The following is a 20,253-nucleotide window of genomic DNA, read 5'->3' as shown; positions in this document are numbered from 1 at the left end:
CCACTCCGGGTGCTAATAAGAGTCAGAGAGGTAGATTCTCCTTTCACCTCCAGTGGTGTAAATCTGAAGCGACTTTGTAAGCATTGGCTTGTCTACAGCCAAGTAAAGGTGATGCCACTAAAGGGAGTCAAACCGCAGGGACTAAACTCCACTGCACAGAGGCAGTTTGTAACTTCCACCTGCCCATTAAAGATGGAAGGATTTTTTCCTCAGGCAGGGAAAGGGAGGCCACTGATAAAAGCCATTATGAGAGAGGAGAGAATGAGCTGGGGGAACTTTCCAGTCCTCTTTCCACTTCCCCATACACAGCCCAATGGCAATGTCATCATGGCTGCACACTGCCAGGGTGCATGGGTAGCATTCAGAGCTGAATTTGTCCCCCAGGATGCAGAATCTGCAGCATGCTGAAGACTGCTTACTTTTTTTAACTTACTCTTCATGAACCTGCATGTAGCCTGAATTTGGTCTCAATGCTTTCATACCCTGAAATCAGCATCTTCTCTGTCCATTTATTGATAATAAAACTCTTAGAGCCAAGCAAGAATTTTTTTTTAATCACCTTTTAGGTGAATGATATCTACACTCTTTTTTATCTGTCAGAAAGTCTCCAGATAATAGGTTAGTCACATAATAGAATATCTATTGATGTATTTTAATACACAGTCAAACCTTAGAGTTGAGATTTACCAGCCAACATTTCTGAACTTGTATTGACGAAACAGCCAGTTATTTTTTAATAGCCATCATGTGTGCTTTTCTTCCCCATCTTTGGGCTCCAATTTCATTATTTCAGACAGTAATGTTGGCAGCATAATGTTCACAAAACTATTGCAGCCTTAAATAAATCTATAACATGCCACTATTTCTATATAAACACTGAAAGAAGCCTACTCCATCTGATATGAAAATCCTGGCATTCCTAAGCCTTATTTATGTGACAGTGACAGAGGTCATTTTATTCCTCGAGGCACAGCCATCTATAAATTATAGTGGCACACTGTGAGTAATGAGTTATGCTAAGAAAGAAAGGTGTTTAGAATAAAACTGTGCAGATTTTGCTCAGCACAGCAATCCAGAAGTTCATACAGCGAGGAGCAATTGTCACTGTACATAAACTATGATGAGCATTGTAAAATAGAAATGTTTAAGCAAAACTGGCCTTTCTGAGCTGAGTGCTGGAAGTGGCTTCTTTGCCAAGCACTCTGCAACATCAGAAGAACATGCCGTAGCCAAGAAGACTGTAAATTAGTACCTCAATATAAAAAAATAACTAATTTTCACTCACAAGGGATGAGGAGTAAAATTTTTCACCAGACTTGACAAAATCAAACAGAAACAGGAAGATCTGCCTATTTGTAGCTCACACTTCAGTTTGCAATTTTTTTCTCAACCTTCAGATAGAAACAGAGGAGCATCCCCACAGAAACAGAGCTCTAGGTGAACTCAGAGATCTTTTAAAGCAGAAAGGATCAGAGATGATGAGCAAAACTCTGCAGCTGATAAGACACCTTACTACCACCCTAGGATATACTTTTTCCTTAGTAGATGAGTGACCTGCAGTCAGCCTCCACATACTGTTTGGCCATTTGGTAACTGGAAAGAGCTGCCTTCTTTAAATATACTGAGCAGCAAAGTGACTAGAGCTGGACTTCCCTCAGAGACAGGCCACACTGCTGCACCAGCTCCCTGCCTTCTTCAGCCAACAGCCCATCACAGGGTATGATCTCTGTTCAAAAGATTTAAGGTCTAGTTGATTAATTAACTCAGATTCTCTCTACTTTCCCCCCTTTCTGCTAACCCTTATGGAAAGCCTTTCCACAGACTTTGTTCCTACTCCTTCCTGCAAATACCTACAATCAGATCATTTCTTCAAGCTAATGAGATTTCCCCCCTGCCCCAGATTCTCTAGAAATGCTGTCCTTCAGCTCTGCTCATCCTTTTCTCTTTTTATCAAGGCTGTAACCCACAGTTCCCTCCTGCACACACTCCCCAGCTCCCAGAAATGCAATTCTTCAAGGCTTTTCTAACCTCAGCCCATTAGTGTTTAATAGAGTTGACAAGGGCAGCCTGGAAGCCCTGACAGCCACACTTTCACCTGGTGTGATTGATTCCCTAACCAACCCTTCACCTGCAAGCCATGAGTGTGGCTGAGTGACTCTTGCCCTTGCAGCCCCTATCTGCCTTTTGACACAGGTAATGTAGCCAGGAGGGTAGATCCAATCTTGGAGTTACAAGAGTTAATCACCCACAGCTTAGGCATCTGCACCTTACGAGCAGCATGCAGACTTCCCTACCTAGTGAAAGGAAGAAGTGGGCCTCCCTGCATGTTACCTTACATTGAGAAAGGAGCTTCCCAGAGGTGGACAACATAAGTTACTGACTGACTCCAGCATCCCTGAATTCCCACACCTCTCAGGAGATTGGATGTTCAGGTCAGGAAAGTGCTTCCATCTACTTTTTAATCCAGACCTTCAACTCCTACTGAGATGTACCTGGCTATACACAGTTTCTGAAAGATCAGTAACAGTAGAAGTATATATTCCAACTTTAAACCGCTGCTGTTGTCACTGTGAGACCTTTGCAATACACCTCAGCTGCTTTCTGGACAGATGGGAAATGGGTAGCTGGTCCTCCCAGCTGTGAGCTGCAGGCATGTCCTGCCCTTCCCAAGGGAGCATCCCACCTGCAGGGCATAGGCTACACTAGGAGAGGGATCAGTGACTGCAGGTGGGGACCTGCACATGCGTTTGTTTGTTTTCTCTGGGGACTGTCTAGGTAAAACATACAAGCAGCCCTGGTGGCAGACCCAAACCCAGTATTCCCATCTGCCAGCTCACTCTGTTTTGGGGGGAAGTGCTTTTGCTCCTGGGACAGTGTTGAGAAGGGTGGTGGCACCATTTCTGCCAGTGCTTTGAGAAGCATGTGGCTGAAGTTGGCGTTTCTGAAAGCTCTCAGAATTACCTGCAAACCCAGGAGTCTTCAGGTACCTGATGAGCAGGGATGGGTTTTAAGCACCAAACAAGCATCTCCTCTTTTGCCTTTGAGAACACAACCCATTATCTGAGCACAGCTGGGAGAAGCTGGTAAAACTGGAGGCATGGCCATGCTGGATGCACTGGCAAGTGTCCCCTACCACATCCCAGCCTATGTTACCCACAGTATGTTCAGAAATAATTAGGGACACGGAAAAGGGTGAAACTGGAGGTGGGTTTATGCTCAAAATGAGCACAAACAACTGACCTGCGAGAGCTTTGGATTCAAAGAACTGGGGGGGGGGGGGAAGAAACAAAACATTTTGATATGCAAATTGTTAGGGGGGAATTTGCCAAAGATGGTGAAAGGTCCTAGGATTATAATACTTTCCCAATCTGTTTCCCAGAGCTACTTGACCTTCCCAAAATTAATAACTGAATTCTGTTTTCGGCTAAATACACTGCTCACAGGGTTCATCGCAAAATAGGAGAGAATCTGACTGAGTCTGTGTAAGAATAGAAATCTGCTCCAACACACAGGGAAGGAGAAACTTCTTAGCTTCCAGGGCCTTTTCTGATCAGAATTTTGTGCTTAGGAGTAGTGTTCTGCCCTATACAAAGATCTGCCAGCACACAGGGGAAAGGGAGCAGCTTGTGCCTGGAAGCAGTCTGGTCATCCTGTCTGAGGGCATCCTTACATTTCTGTCCCTTTAAAAGGGATGATGAAAAAATATAATTTGATTTTTTTAACAGATATGATGAGTTTGTGGAAAAATATCGCCTAACCTGTCACGGCCATCAGCACACTGCTGTCAGGGATGCTTTCATCTCTTTGCTTTAAAAACGATGCATCCTGAGATGGGGGTGGGGGCAGAAGAGAAAGAAGAAGTCGATTACTGAACTGGAGAAAAGAGCTAGTATTTAGCTGAAGGCAAAAAACACACCTCCTCAGAGTGACTATCATAATAACTATGTGACAAACTATCAACATGTAGCTCAGTAGCCATTGAATGTATCTGCTGCTTGTGAAGTGTGCACCTAACAACGTAAAGGTACTAAAGAGGAGGAATAGTATAAAAGACAGAAATAAAATTTAACTCATGATGGCTGTCTGTACATTTAGAATTTGCAAAGTTTGTGCTCATCTCCAAAAGCACTGAAGATAGAACTGGAGTGGACTGATCAATAGCCTAAGAATGTCTCAGTGTGTCATCACAGAATAATTTTGTATTTTAGTGTTCCGTGCTTTATCAATAAAATATACCTCTAAAATATGTATGAGAACATACAATGCTTGCAGGGAATGAGGCTAGGTCATGACATTTCCCAGGATGTCGCTTTGGTGAAGATCACTGGGATATGCCTCCATCGGTGCTGGGCATCCTTTTATGTGACCCTGCTGCCTCACACGACAGCTCCCTCCTTGGCAGGAACACTCCATGTGGTGTGCTCAGAGAGAAGTCTCCGTGTAAACATTTTTGGCAAAAAGCATTAAAGCCAAAAGTGCAAACAGTCTGGCAAGTGTAAATATAACATCTGCAATGCAGGTGCATTCCATATGCTCAATGAGCTCTCCAAAGGGATCAGGGCTTGGTGTGTGTTTTTTTTTAATAGGGACAATATATGTTTTCCAAACTCTGTCTCTGCTGTCACCGCCTTGTCAGATCTCAATTTTGCAGACTGTCCCTGTGGCAGCTGCAGCAGAAGCAGCAGGAGGAAGATCAACGCTTGCCTCCTGCCTTTCCAGCAGAACTGTTTTGAAAACTCTGTAAGCTGAACAGGAGCCTTTAGGGAATGCTTGAAGATAATAAATATCTAATGATAACAGGGGACTATTGCCTTGAGGGGACAATGACATGTTCTCCTTTGGAGGCAAACTGGCTAACTATGAAGTGTCTGAGGCTAACTGTAAATTATCTCTGTGAGGCATACCCAATACAACCACAAGGCTTTCATCTAGTTAATGTAAGAAATAAAACCATTTTCACATGGCTTAACTAGCTGGAGCTGTCAGCAAAAAAAAGTGAGAAACTTTCTGAAGGTGAAAATGGCCAATGTACCAAAAGGTATGTAAACCTGGGACTGAGCTGGACTGGAAACAATCCACCTTAAGAGCACAGAAGACACCTAATCTTCCCCATAGTCATACAAATGAGGCTGTGTTGCTGCTGGGGCACACTTGTGCACGAATGAGTTTGGAAAGATGATTCTTCAGTTTGGAAGAAACTCACAAGTTGATGGTAATGAAGAAGGATTTTTAGGATGGTAAAAGAAATACTTCAGAGTGCTATTCAACTCATGCCCATGTGACCCTATGAATCTGGTAATATCTGGGGTTTGAGCCTCTTTTGCTGCTACTGGTCGTGAGGGTCATGCCTAAGCCAGTAGGCTTAGAGCAGCATGGACAGTGAGTGATGCTGGAAAATCCATCAAAAGGAGTTTATCACAATGGGAAATAAATTAGATTGGTCCAGTTCCTCCTCATGGGTTACTCAAGGCTTAAAAAATGCGGTAGTTACAAATATGTCATCTAACTATTTGGAATTGATTTAGTATATCACAATCTGTTACTCCATTTCCAAGACAAGCTCCCCCAAAAAAAATTCTGAACTACAGTTTCAGAGCCTGTTGTCATTTGCTTTAAGGAAAATTTCTGTAGTTTAATCTTATGATCCTAGAAATGATGTTAGCAGCTTGGGGTTTCTGAAACCAATGAAACATTAAGATGGCAGATGGTGTGCAGGCTCAGCAGAGATAAAGGTTGCGTGACTGTGCTAGGAATAAAACATAAATGGTCTGGTACATTGTGTTTGGTGGAGTTTTTGGTTAGGGGAAATTTTTAGTATATTATTTTCTTACAATACAAATGCTGTAGGCACATCTGCATCATCTTTTATAATGCAGTAAGAAAAACAAAAAAAAGCAGTTTCTTTTGTTGCTGACACAGTTTCTGTGACTGGATGACTGTCAAACTAATTTAAATTAAAAAAAACCTGTTTACAAATATAGTACAGAGAAAGGATATTTGATCCATTGGACAGCCTGAAGTCCCAAGGGCTAATGTTCTTATCCTGACAGTAATGTTCATGAACATTTCTCCCTAATTAAAATGAGTTAATATCACTAACCAAGATGCTTGAAAAACTGCAAAAAAAAAAAACATTGTAAACATTCAGTGTTATTAACTGTTAAGACAGAAACCATGTTTCTTTGCATCAAAAATTCTTTCAAATCTCCAGATTTATGTAAAAATATTGTTAAAGCCTAAACCTCTCAAACATATTTCAACAGTAAGAAAAAAAGCTTCGTAATTCTGATCAACAGAAAGATGCGTACTTATATGAATTTTCTTCAAGGAAAGGTATAGCATACGTTGTTTATTTATCATAGGTCTTTTGCACTGTCACCACTTTTATGAGGAATACTGCTGAGCAGCTGTCATTGCCTGAGGAGAGCAAAGGTTTCTATGCTGGGATTAAGGTAACGCCAATAGCCTTGATTTACTGACTTGGCATATCCTTAGGGAATTTATACATTATCAGACATGCTTTGAAAAACAAGACACAGAAACTTAAGCCCTGATCATCATGTATGGAGACAGGCTGAGAAAGTTGGGGCTGTTCAGCCTGGAGAAGAGAAGGCTGCTTGGAGACCTCCTAGCAGCCTTCCAGTATCTGAAGGGGGCCTACAAGGATGCTGGGGGTGGACTCTTCATCAGGGACTGTAGGGACAGGACAAGGGGTAACTGGTTCAAACTTAAAGAGGGGAAGTTTAGATTGGATATAAGGAAGAAATTCTTTGCTGAGAGGGTGGTGAGGCACTGGAATGGGTTACCCAGGGAGGTTGTGAATGCTCCATCCTTGGCGGTGTTCAAGGCCAGGTTGGATGAGGCCTTGGGTGACATGGTTTAGTGTGAGGTGTCCCTGCCCATGGCAGGGGTGTTGGAACTAGATGATCTTAAGGTCCTTTCCAACCCTAACTATTCTATGATTCTATAACCAGTGCTGCTTTCACGTTTACTTAGACAAAATGGCTTTCAGTCTGTTTGTAAAACACCCTAAACCACCAATCAGCACCATGTGCAGGTGAGCACTAATGTACCATAAAGAATATGCAAACCTGTATCTTCTAGTAAGTATACACCAAAGTACTCTGGTGGTTATATTTATTTTATACTATGGTATTATGGGAAGGCACATCTACACAGATGATTTGTTGTAGTTCAAAAGTGAAGATAAAAATGAATTTTTATGGGCAGGCACTTAAAATGCTGAAGATAAATTCACACTGAGTGCAAAACCCAGGCCTAATCCCACTCAAGGATTACACTGTCACTCTGGCAGTCTGGGAGATTTTGGGATCTTCTGAGCATCTAAGATTTATGCCTCCACGAATAGTGTTTGAAAAATCTGGCAGCCCTTTCTGTCCAATGTTTGAAGAACAGTTTCAAGTTTCTTGGAAATGTCAGGATTTCCCAGGGAATGGAAATTCCCATTTCTGAGTAACCCCAAGTGCTGTTTCTGCTCTTGTCCCAGGAGAACAGACAGACAAAAATGGCACAACCTGAGCTCTCTCCCCAGCACATGAGACACCAAAGCTGTAATGTATTATGTACAGAGAAATCCATCTTCCTGCCATAGCAAAGAAGAGGAAAGGGGCAAAAATTGCACTCACTTTGCACCTAGAGCAGAGTACAGAAGCAGTTAGACACTATGTATGACAACTGCAAATATTTTCTTAATTGCAAAGTATTTTAACAATTTCACCTTATAAAGTAAAATATAATTATGTGAATGTTATTATTATGAGGATTATTACAAAGATTATTATTTTACAAGCAATTCTATATTTTCATAATTGATTAAACCCACTCACAATTTCATAAATATTAGTATTTTCTAATTAATCTCTCAAAATGATGTAAAAATTATTTTCTTATTTCCAGTTTTTACCAGAATCATTACAAATTGCAGAGGATGGCAAAGAACATGATTTGACCATTCTGAGTACTGTACCCATTGTCTGTCCACAGCATGGCAACTCCTGTAAAATTACTCTGCAGCTAAGTATTAAGGATTTGGGTAAGAGTTTTATATATCGGCATTGAATCAATGTGCTTACTTTTTCCTGCATTTATGTTACAATGAATTCTAATAGAAATTATAAGATGTAAATAACAACAAAGGGCCATAAAATCAACAAGCTAGGTCATACATTTGATTGCAAAATAAAATAGATGATAATATCATGCAGGTTTCCTAGGGGAAAAAAAAGAAAGTCTGACTAGCAGAAACCTGAACCTAAGTCCATTGAGATTTATGGATGAAATAACTGTGAGTGGGAGAACTTATTTTAAATTCCAGGAGTATAAAATTCCATTTTATGTTTTTGTAGCAGCAGTGATCTTAGGTAGAATAATTTCATTAATTATCAATAAGAAGCTCACTTGCAGATTTATTATTCAGTAAATGTGAACTGAAGCCTTTTTCCTTTCTTTTGCCAGCTTACAGTTTTTGTCTAACTTAATACAGAAAAAAAACATCATTCTTATGCTTATACATTATCCTCTTTCTAAAGGTTTTTTTTTTTTTTACTTGAAAACATTGACAATGCCACTTAGAAAATTCTTGCCCTTTTAATCAGTAAATGATTTCCTCAGGTTAATCTGCTGGAATATCATGCCTAACCAAGGTGGACATATAAATATTTACTTTCCATTTGCAGTAAATAAACCACCAAACCGTTCCTCTAAAAAGATATTTATTTCTTTTTCATAGCTGACTCAATGAGAAAAACATTTTGAGATAGGATTACAGCCACAGTTTCTCTACCCACAAAAAGCCAGCTCAAAAAAATGTTTGGCAAAACCTAGATAGTTCTTGATATTTTTCCTTTTCTAAATCCCTTTCTCACCTCACCGTCAGCCAAGCCCTTAGACAGAAGAAAAAAATCATTCAAATGGTATCATAACACAATGATCTTAAACTGAACAGCACCTTATGGTTCCAGCAGCTGTGTTGGCTCTCGTACGTGAAGTACTTTTCATTTATCCATGGCTCAGTGCTGCTCTGTTCTACATACTGCTTTTGGCTTGGGGTCTTTGCTGGTCCATCAGGCAAACATCCGCTGAGCTCATGTGGACAGATTTTCTTAGATATTGAGTAGCTGAAAGCACAGGCTAGTTCGGAGGTGGGGGGGGGGGAACACATCTCCAGTCCCCATACACTCCAAGCAACTTAAGACACCTACCATTTATGAGGATCAAGTAAGAATTAGTTACATAAACTGTCAAAATAATTTTTTTAACTCATATTTTCTCTGGCAATGAATGCATAGTCCAGGAGTTCTCAAGTGGGGAAGACTAAATTCAATTGATCACACTGAAACTAAGGCTGACCCCTTGCCAGGGTCTTCTCCAGTCCCACATTGTGCATTTGACTGGAAGAAAGAGGGGAGGCAAGACCTACGGAAGCAGCTTTGTTTTCAAGCTGTCAATGGGCTTGATGTGTTGGTGCCCAGAGGTGCCAGAATGGAGGCACAAATCAGCCAGTTAACTAATCTTTGAAGGAAGTTGTTACTGAAGTGGAAATCAACTTGTTTCTGCAGCTGAAACTGGTAACTGGGTCTAGCCTTTGATTGCTCCATCCTGAGCCTGTCTCCCTGGGTGACACTTGGGTCGTTTATGATTAACTGAGATACCTATATATACTTAAGGTTGAGTATCTGCTGCTAGTGTTTGCATAACTGCGTGTTTGTTTTGTGCCCTTATTGTCTTTAGGGTCTGTTAGTATATCTGAAGGCATACTGTGGGCTTCTGAAAAAAGCAAGTTTGGCCACAGTGCTAGAAACTGAAAATAAAATCTGTTTTAGCTGAGATTTGTTTATACCAGATAAATTAACTGACAAGCTCCTCGTCTGACTGAATCCACATTATTGTGCTAATTATGTAGGGAATAAGTGATAAGAAGGCTAATTACAAGCACAGAAATATCTCCCCAAGTTCAGACAATATCATAATGAATGTCAAGGCACAGTAGAGCCACTGGAGTTCAGCTGTTAAGTTTATCATTACTATTTTGACAAGATGATTTTCTCTGATTTTAAACTTTTGTTCTGGGTTGTGAGCACAACTCACAGGGCTGTATTGGCAATAACTATTCCTTATGGAAACCTCCAATTTAAACGAATCAAGAACCTTGAAAATGAGCCAGGACTTTTCTATAAAATGTGAGGCAGCCTTTTAAGGACTTGATATGAGAGATAATATATGATTAACATTTGTAGGATTTTTGTTCAGTTCCTATAGAACTCTACAGGGTTAACTTAAATTTATTTTATTATTATTTTCCATAAGGAATAAACCGTAATGGGTTAAAACTTAAACAGGGAAAGCTTAGATTGGATATAAGGAAGAAATTCTTTACTGTGAGAGTGGTGAGGCACTGGAATGGGTTGCCCAGGGAGGTTGTGAATGCTTCATCCCTGGCAGTGTTCAAGGCCAGGTTGGGCAGAGCCTTGGGTGACATGGTTTAGTGTGAAGTGTCCCTGCCCATGGCAAGGGGGTTGGAACTAGATGATCTTAAGGTCCTTTCCAACCCTAACTATTTTATGATTTTATGTTAGAAATAGCAAAAATACATGAATGCCACCTCCTATAAATTATTAAGTAATACTACAAATGGGGAAAATGTTATGAAAATCACTTATTTTCATATGAGATTAATTACATTGCCACCATTTCTAGAACTTTATTCTTATCAGCTGATAATTAATGGTCTGGGACAGAAAACTAAATACTCAGCAAAAATGCTGGCAGTCCTGAAATCAGCAGCAAGAATCTGACTATCTTCAGTAGGGTCACAATTTAATTTTTTACCCAACACAGGATTCATGAAAGGCTGGGTGGCTTCTTGAGCAGCACATACACACTGTAAAATGCAGATGGCTCAGAACCCAATGCTAGCATAATTCAGTGTTTGTAATTTAAAAACACATCTATGGAAATAAAAATCCTGGCTTGTCCTTTACATGAGACCTCAGGATGAAGGATCAAGACCCAAAAGAAGTGGACATTACCGGTCTTGCTGCTAGAAGAGGTCCCTTTAGGAAGGATAAGACACGTAGAAGCAGATCTGCATAATTGACTTGGGATGCCATTTCCATTTCCATATTAATTTTGTCACAACCCATCACATCCCTATCCTTCAGAGATATTTACATAGCCAATACCATCATAGCCTATTACTTTTCCACATTCTTGTAGTGAATTTATCCTCACAATGCCTCTGCAAAAGATAGAAATAAAATGACCATCATTTTACAGATTGGAAAGCAAAGCACCATAGCTAACTATGCCAAAACCATAAATACAAATCTGCTGCACTTGCCTTCCTGTCATGGATCCAAAGTTTACTAAAATCTGATTCGAGAACCACTACCTTTCCAGATCAAAATTCTGTTTATTTTAAATTAAATTACTGCTTATAATAAAGCTAGTGAAAGATTAATGTTTCATAGAAACACAGGTTCATCTCTTTCTTTGTCATGAGAACTACTCATCTTCATTCCCTGTTCATGGACCCATAAAGATAAGACTGTCATTCCAGAAATATGAGCACCTGTGGAAAGAAAAGCACCACTGAGTTTTAGTAAACTGTCTACTGCATGGGAAAAGAAAATAAAAAAAAGCACAGAAAAATGTGCAGAGGGATGCCAGATTCAGTCAGTCACAACTGTCTTCATGCAAACCCCATCTGGTTTCAAGGCATGCGTGTCCTGGAATAGGAAACATTTGTGTTGGATGGTAAAGAGGGAATGGGCAACTATTTGAATAGCTCTTGTCAGACTCAGTGTGTTCCTTTTAGATAGCCAGCTACTGGCCTCTCCAAACATCGCCCTTTCATCATGCCAGGTGGATCTGCTGCGGGTGCCCTGCTCGGAAAGCAGCTGTGCAGCTGCCATGCTGACAGTGACAGCAGTGACAGACTTTGCTCAGGATGGAAACCGCATGAGCCACATCAGAGCTGAGCCAATCAGATGGAGGGATTTGCTTTGGAGGGCTTACACACCCAATGATGTGAAGGTCAGGTCCTAAAATAATTTGGAAAACGTGTTGAATTTAAGTGGGAGGATCAGTATCAAAGAAAATAAGATGCTGATAAACCTGAAGCATATAAATACTTGGGGGCAGCTGTCAGGAGAGTAAACCAAAACAGCCTCTTTATAAACCAAGAAAATGAAAATATTATATAGACTTGTGCTTTAACAGATTTAGGTTGGATTATTAGTTAGCACATCAGTTAAACCATCAGGTGGATTATAGATGTAACCAGGCATACTTGTGTATGCTGAAAGAGGAGAGAGGGAGAACCTAAGTTAGGGAATTAATACCTTTTCAAGAAAGAAAGAGAGAGAAAACCAAGGGTTTAGAGAATGGTTTATGAAAAAGCAGAGGAAAGGCAGTATCACTGGTAATGAGAAAGGAGAACGGAATTCAACAGAGCTGTGTTCAATTTGTGACTGCCAGGATTCACCTTGACACCCCAGCAACACATGCGGCTGCTCCATTTCTTCATTCATTCCTGCACATGTCTAAAATAAAAATAAGAAGAAGCAATCAGGGAGAAACACCATGCTTTCCCTGCAGAAAGCCTGGCCAAAGTAGTCTGGTGAGGAGTGACCAGCCTAATGTCTGTGAAGTTGTTTTAAGGCCTTGGCTGGGAGGTTTGAGAGCCATAATCCCACCGCCTGAAAGAATAAACCAGAGCACAGATATGACTCAACTAAATTTCTCAGAGCAATGGCACATCCAAGCTGGTATATATTAAGTAACCAAAGCAAACCACCAGTGAAATCTATAATTTCATTGCCCTAATTTTTATGGATTTACTCATGAGAAAATGAGATTAAACAGGACCAAAAAGAATTTTTTTCTTCAAAGGTAAAATGTCTAGCATGGGACTATATCCTTTCCTCTCCAGCACAGGCTTCTTTTAAACATTTTAGGATTCTTAAATCAGAAATTGCAGCTAATTCAGTGTAGTGCACCCACATTTTTTTCTTGCTGTTACAAATGCTTTCATTAAAATATGAAAATGTAGAAAGTGTGAAATTGGATTAATCAATTTTAATAATAAATTCCATCTATCTCAGTTAAAACTTGATCTATGGAAACTTAATAGACACTACCTTTCCTCCTCCCCATTTCCCTGTTGCTGTTTTGTCGTTAATTAGATGCCTTAATGTAACACAGTTCCTGCAACATATCAAGGAAAACCCCACATAATCTTTAGTCCTTCAGACTTGTTCAAATACTTTTGATTTATCTGCAAATTGAACAGAAATCGTGAGCAAAACATCCTGAGAAGTTCAGACACCTGATAAAGCAGATTTCTTCAGCAAAGTAACAATGCCTATACTTAAGACTTGCATACACTCCAGGAATCATGAAAGAAAAGAGCAGAACAGAAAATGCCACATGGCTTTGCTTATACAAAGGTTTCACTTAGGAAGTCTGTGGCCATGGAGAGAATGGGAAAATTCTGAGATACTCCGTTATATCACACTGTAGATACAAATTATACAGTTGACCTCAGATCAAAATGCTGTTCAAAGAGGTTTTTAGTCCTCAAGATTCTAATCGTTAGGTGTGCCAGACACTGGTGGGTGTTTAAGCAGTGTCTCTGTGAGTTGTTAAGCGGCATTTTGAAAAACAAGATAATGTATTGCCACAGGTGAAGAATTTTGTCAGGAAATGTGGTTCTATCTTCACCCTCTTAGTTATTTATTTGATTTCACCACTGTTCCTAAAAGCTGAGGTCTGCTTTGTCACTGAAAGACTGCACAAGGATATAGCAGCCATTCTTCTTCCCTGCTCTGTGGATCGTAGTAGAACTAACTGAATTGCACCTCTGGACTTCTCATGGGCAAAGAGTGAACAAAGAATTAACAGCCCTGGCAGGCGAGATATGGGAAAACCATAACACTTCATCACTCCCACCAGTATGACTGGGAGCTCTTCATATCACAAACCACTACACAACCCAGTCTTCCATTTCTGAGAACTGGATAGCAGAATACTCAGCCATGAAAAAAACCCCACCATCTTGAGCAGATGTTGCAATGCCCAGCACTGCCTAAGATTCAGGTATTGCAGCTTCAAAAGGAGTTGCCTTACCTCTGGCTTTCACAGGTGTATCTTCTTGAAGGGTGCCAGGACTTAAGACCTTGTGTGGGATCAGCTTGTGCCCAAGTAACCAAGAGCTGATGCAGCTGAAGGTCTCTGTTGCTGTAGTTGAACCCTTTGTCTTGCTGTAGCAGATCCTTTCCTCTTTTATTCATGTGCCAAAAGCATACAGCTCCAGTGTATGGATTAGGGGCCTCATCACCAGTACCCCACCAATAACCTGCATATCAAACATATGAATCAACCATTCAGATGCTGTATCAGGAAATCTAAGGTCAAATTAGAGAACAGGCCATGACTCCTACTAAAATATGCTAATGCTACTTAATTACAGCCTATCTTAAACCATACTTCAAGCATTAAAATTAGTCCAATTTAATGAGCGTTCTCTTGATAATTTCCATGAATAATCTACTTAGCAAAAAGTTTTAATAAAAAAGCTTCACTTTTTACTAGATAAAGAAAGATAGAGCATTACATCATATGGAATAGGAGCACTTTGTACTTCCTTACTGCATGTGATTAAATTCTGTTGTTCGGAAGCAAAGCCTATCTTGTACCCATTCACAATCATGTTTTAGAAGTCAGACTTCGTTTTGTACTTGACACATGAATCCTGCCCCTAATGTTTTGTGAGGAACAACAATGAAGAAAAACCGCTGTGTAGACTGTATTCATTACACATTTCATTTTAACTAGGTCACAGTTCAAGACCTCCCAACAGGGAACTGCTACTCTTTCACTGATCCACACACTATCACATTTGATGGATGGTGAGTGTTCCTTTTCAAAATAATCTGGCTCAGTTACTGAGTTTTCAGTTTCTGGATGTAGCATGCATTTGGGTTTACATTAGAATAGCAAAAGAGTGTTGTACTAGTTTGCTTATAGTGAGTAGTGTAGTGCTTCAATAACTTACATGGTTTCCCACAAGCTGTTTATACTCCTTTTAACAAAAGGACTAGAAATGGATTAATCTTGAAATGGCAATGGTTTTGAGTCTGAATAATTTTTACAAGACAAAGGTCAGATTCAAAAATGTTCTTCAAACAGGACCATCATTAATGACTTCAGGAGGGTGTCTACACCATGTGACATCATGACAGCGACACCCCAGTTCCACACCAGTGAGTCATTACCTCCCGGTAGCAGCACAGCACCCAGGGACAGCCTGGTCCTTCTCAGCAGTTTAGTAACCCCTGATACAAAGTCGTTCAGCCCAAAGATACTGTTGCGTTCTTCGATTTCCAGAGCTGGTTTATACACAGCTGCATCTCTGCACGGAGTTGACGGTCATAATCACAACCAAAAAAACCCATAAAGATGGCTGTACTGCCTCAGATAGAAGTCCAGAGATGATAAGTGGCAAATATCAGAGCAGAAATAAAGTTGTATGCCCTCCTGTACTGGCCAGCAGTATAATTATTATCGACCAATAAGCTTCATGAAGACTTAATGAGCCAAAGATAGTATCTTTGTATTTGACAGCCTGTACTGTAGAGAGCTTTTCTTCAGTTAACTTCCCTAATCATTTATGAATCTATTTACCCCAGCTATTTAACATAACAGAAAGTTTTTAAAGTTTGCATCTAGCATGTTTGAATCAAAGTTGCTAGCATTTCAGATCACATTCCAGGTTTGTCATTCCGCCATTAACCTCTTAATGGCACAGATGACTTTAGGCACACAGCATCCACATGTGCTTGGCAGGTGTGATGTTTGAATTTCGATATACTAACATCCCAATTTCAGTCCAGCATGCTCTGGAGGTAGCATCTGAAATGACATCAAATCTGGAGAAGTGGGTCTATGAAATGTTAAGTAAGAAAGGCAGTGCCTCCATTAAAGGTTGTACATCTGCCTCAAATAAAGATTTCACCTAAACTGGGTAGTCTCAGCTAGACTATTAGCTCTGCACATCTAGGACTTTCCAGTTTCCCTTCTGCTTTGCTGAAGATCATTTATAATGTGGCCAGGCACTTGTTTCCTGCAAGTTTGGCTGCTCAATATATAGAAGAGGCAGAAGAGCTACAAGAGGTGCAAAGTCATTCCCATGCCTCATGTATCTACAATTATTTCAACTCTGGGATATTAAACGAGATTAGAATATTCTTTCAAAACTCTCTACATGTCTCTAAACTATTCCCTTCTGATTTAGGGCTAGGAATGGAGAGTAATCTGCCAGGTTGTTGTGTTTAGGAAGTCATAAATTATTGCGAAGTGCCTCTTGGAGTGGGGAAGTGCTCTCAGCCATGTAGCATACTTATACATTGTTTTTCTATGGGAAAAAAGGTCTAAAGTAAAATAAAGCCATTTTATTTGAATAACTCATTTTGACACCGTTATTGATAACTCATGAAATGCTTTCTAGTGTGAGGTGTCCCTGCCCATGGCAGGGGGGTTGGAACTGGATGATCTTAAGGTCCTTTCCAACCCTAACCATTCTATGATTCTATGGTTCTATGGTTCTAAGCAATTTACAATTCTGTTTGAGCACAGGGAGTTTCGAAAAGCCCATCCTTCTTTGGCATCCTGCCTCAGAGTTACACAGCCTTGAAACAGAAAAAAAAAAAACAGGATAGCTTGCCCCCTCGATAACGTCTTCCTTGAGGACAGACGTTCATTACTGTTTTGTCCAGTGTAGCTTTAAATAAGCCAACCTGATGGAGCTCCAGCCATCCCAGTAACTAGGTTATTTCAATAAGATATATCACTTCTTGATATTCAGCCAAGTTTCTTACCCATAATTTCACAGTTCCATTACTCCTACTTATATTCCCATTTATTATTGTAAATAATTTCTCTTTCAATTACTGTAATGATTATGCCACCCTATTATACATCAGTTAAGTTACTTCTCTGTCTGCCTATCCAAAATACTGTTAACACATTAGCAAATTACTTTAAAGCTCTGTACTTAAGGAATGGGGAATGCAAGTCTTGCTTCTGCCCTGATACAAAACCTGTATCCTAAAGATAAAGGCTAACACAGAGGTAAGGAACTGAAGCATTCCCTTTTGGTCATAAGAGGGTACATGGTGGGATATCATGTTTGAAATGACATGTGCATTAGGTGATGTGAAGAACCGTACAAAAATCTTGTGGACTTAAGTAAGAAATCATATGAGTGTCCCTCAGTAATAAGTATCAGAGAGACTGATCTGCAGAATGCAAAGTGAAGCAAGAGAAGAGAAAAAGCTAAGAGAAACTTCTCCTAAGGACTATGAAGCATTAGGCTGAGAGGATGATTATAGCATCAGCTCTTGGTCATCTGGCACTATATCAACTGTAAGTGAAATGTAGACACAGGCTCAGATGAGAACATTACGCAGGAAAGAAAAGAAAGATCCACAATTAGTCAAAGAGTACTGAAGGGAACAGCAGACTACCCACCTCTATATGGCTACAAGGAAGGCAGCAAAGAAAGCTTAATAAACTATCAAAATTGCTTCTGAATTAACAGCAGAGCATCCATCAAACAATACAACCTAAGGAAATCCATTTATTCCACTACAAATCCTGTAGGTCAGCTCACAAGGAGCCATCAGATTCTGAGATCAAAATGTAGGCAGAGCTGCTGTGGGTAGGTGGCGACCACTTGTCTCTTCGGCACCCTTTCCACCCGAGTCCTGGGGATGGTCCGCTGAAGGACAGTCACATGAAAAGCAAGAGAAGGTCAAATGATGGGAATACATTGCCAACAGTAAAACAGTAGGAGTTTTCTATGCAAACAGGAATGCACATAAACGAATTAAGATGATTAAGGGAGTGGAGCATCTCCCTTATGAGGAAAGACTGAGGGAGCTGGGTCTCTATAGTTTGGAGAAGAGGAGACTGAGGGGTGACCTTATTAGTGTATATAAATATATAAAGGGGGAGTGTCACGAGGATGGAGCCAGGCTCTTCTCAGTGGCAAACAATGATAGGACAAGGGGTAATGGGTACAAACTGGAACACAAGAGGTTCCACTTAAACTTGAGAAGAAACTTCTTCTCAGTGAGGGTGACGGAACACTGGAACAGGCTGCCCAGGGAGGTTGTGGAGTCTCCTTCTCTGGAGACATTCAAAACCCGCCTGGACACATTCCTATGTAACCTTATCTAGGTGTTCCTGCTCTGGCAGGGGGATTGGACTAGATGATCTTTTGAGGTCCCTTCCAATCTCTAACATACTGTGATACTGTGAACTCCTGCTTGCGAAGAGAAGGAAAAATACATAACAGGGAAAAGCCAAGATAAAATCAAACATGAAAACAGAAAACTGCAACCCTTATTGTTTTCCAAAATTTAAATGAAAAGCATTTAAAATTTAAAATTTAACTTGGTTTAAAAAGATTTATTAGAATAATTTCTTTAGCAAATTGGTTAGAAAAATTTTAAATGTCATGAAAATCGAAATACTGAGACCTTTTTTTTTTTTTGTAGTGAAATTTTCCTACTGAAATGGTCACTTCTAGTATATAGGTTGTTTGTGAGATTTTGCAATACTTCATTTTGTAACTTCTATAGTGATGTTTTCAACAGTTTGTAGTTGGACATACTGAGCTCACATTACACCTGACATAGTTAACTATTCACTACATAACTTAAATACCTAACTCCCACTTCTAATGATAACACTCCTCTTTGGTATGCCTCCTGCTAATATATTTCTGTACAAATATTTATCATGTAATCTTCCTTTTGACCAAAGGAAGTGACTGAAAATCAAAGAAGATTGCGTCATATTTTAGAGCGTAAGCACAATCAATTTGTGCATATTGGAGCATAGATGTGAAATAGTGTTAATTATACCAGCTAAAGTCCAGAGAGAGCACTTCCTTTTATAGCGAAGTACCTTCTAAATTAAACAAATGTGAAAGCCTGGTAAAGCAGAAGTATAGCCCTCATTACAAGTTATGGCACATTATAAATAGAAAAGCTTTTCATGCCATAAATCGTAGATTCTTAAATATGAAGTATTAGCTTAAAACTCAATATGCAGAAAATCCTTTTAAGGCAAAATATAAAAAGGGAAATATTTCTTCATTGGTGAACTACATGTATCATTCATGTTATTTTGCATCTTACCTTACAACAGAAAAAGAGTTTGCAGATTTCTCAAACAATGATGCTTATCTATCCATCAATATTATCACAGGGGCAATAGCACCATTTCCTGTTCAATCACAAAATCCCTCAGCTTGCACAGCTTCACACTTCTGGTTGGCTTTAATGGCATTTATTGTAGTAACCTGCAACTAAGTTCTGGGCATAAGCATCCCTGACAGTGGTGCTGTTCTTTTTTGATAGTCTGTAGAAGTTTTTATATTCCCAAGCATCCAGTGACTGTGAATGCAAACCAGCAGCTTTGGTCCCCAAGAACAACACCATTGGTTCTTTAGTGGTGAGCACTCTGAAACCAGAGAACATCCTCCAGCATCGCCCAGCACTTCCTAGGGTCACAACTAGCATAAAATAGATCTTACAAGCAAGGAAAGAGGGAGCCTAGAGGGACATGTCAACAAATCAATTTTTTTGGTGCCAAAACTGTGGTGGAAAATCTTTAGGAGCAGCAACATTAATAACTGAATTAATAAAAAGATAAAGCTGAGCTTCCTCAACATGAAGAAGTTCTTTACATTGAGGGTGGCAGAGCACTGGAACAGACTGCCCAGGGAGGTTGTGGAGTCTCCCTCTCTGGACGCATTCAAAACCCACCTGGACATGTTCCTGTGCAACCTGCTCTAGGTCCTGCCTTGGCTGGGGTTTGGACTAGATGATCTCTGGAGGATCCTTTCAAACCTGATGATTCTGTGATTCTGTAAACACTAAGCCCATTTTGTTAGTTAATCTAACACTACTAGTAGCAATTATTTATATATATTTAAATCCCTTTCTGTCACTCTCTTACAATTAATTAACATTAATTAAATTAATTAACAACTGAATTAATTCCTATAACATCTCGCTGTCAAAACCAAAAACTTAAAGAGTATTTTATAATTATTGGATTAAGAGCACAATTTGAGCCATGACTTCACGCTAGGACAAGAACTTCCTGCATCCTTTGAAAAACAACCCAAACACATAGATGGGGAAGCGATCCCTTTCTACC

General features: G+C 39.9%; 1 pseudogene across 1 annotated transcript in view; it reads left to right on the top strand.

Annotated features, from left to right (window-relative positions):
• LOC308223238 (von Willebrand factor D and EGF domain-containing protein-like) overlaps window positions 1–20,253 on the top strand; it is a 193,152-nt pseudogene that overhangs the window by 59,441 nt on the left and 113,458 nt on the right. The window contains exons 5-8 of the transcript in view: window positions 6,363–6,452; window positions 7,918–8,053; window positions 11,837–12,054; window positions 14,857–14,930. The product of the transcript in view is annotated as a von Willebrand factor D and EGF domain-containing protein-like (transcript). The remainder of the gene's footprint in view (window positions 1–6,362; window positions 6,453–7,917; window positions 8,054–11,836; window positions 12,055–14,856; window positions 14,931–20,253) is intronic.

The sequence above is a fragment of the Psittacula echo genome (genome assembly GCF_963264785.1).
Source record: "Psittacula echo genome assembly, chromosome: 6".
Classification (NCBI taxonomy): Eukaryota; Metazoa; Chordata; class Aves; order Psittaciformes; family Psittacidae; genus Psittacula; species Psittacula echo.
Note: the sequence above shows the minus strand (reverse complement) of the source record. Positions and strands in the feature narration are given on the sequence as shown.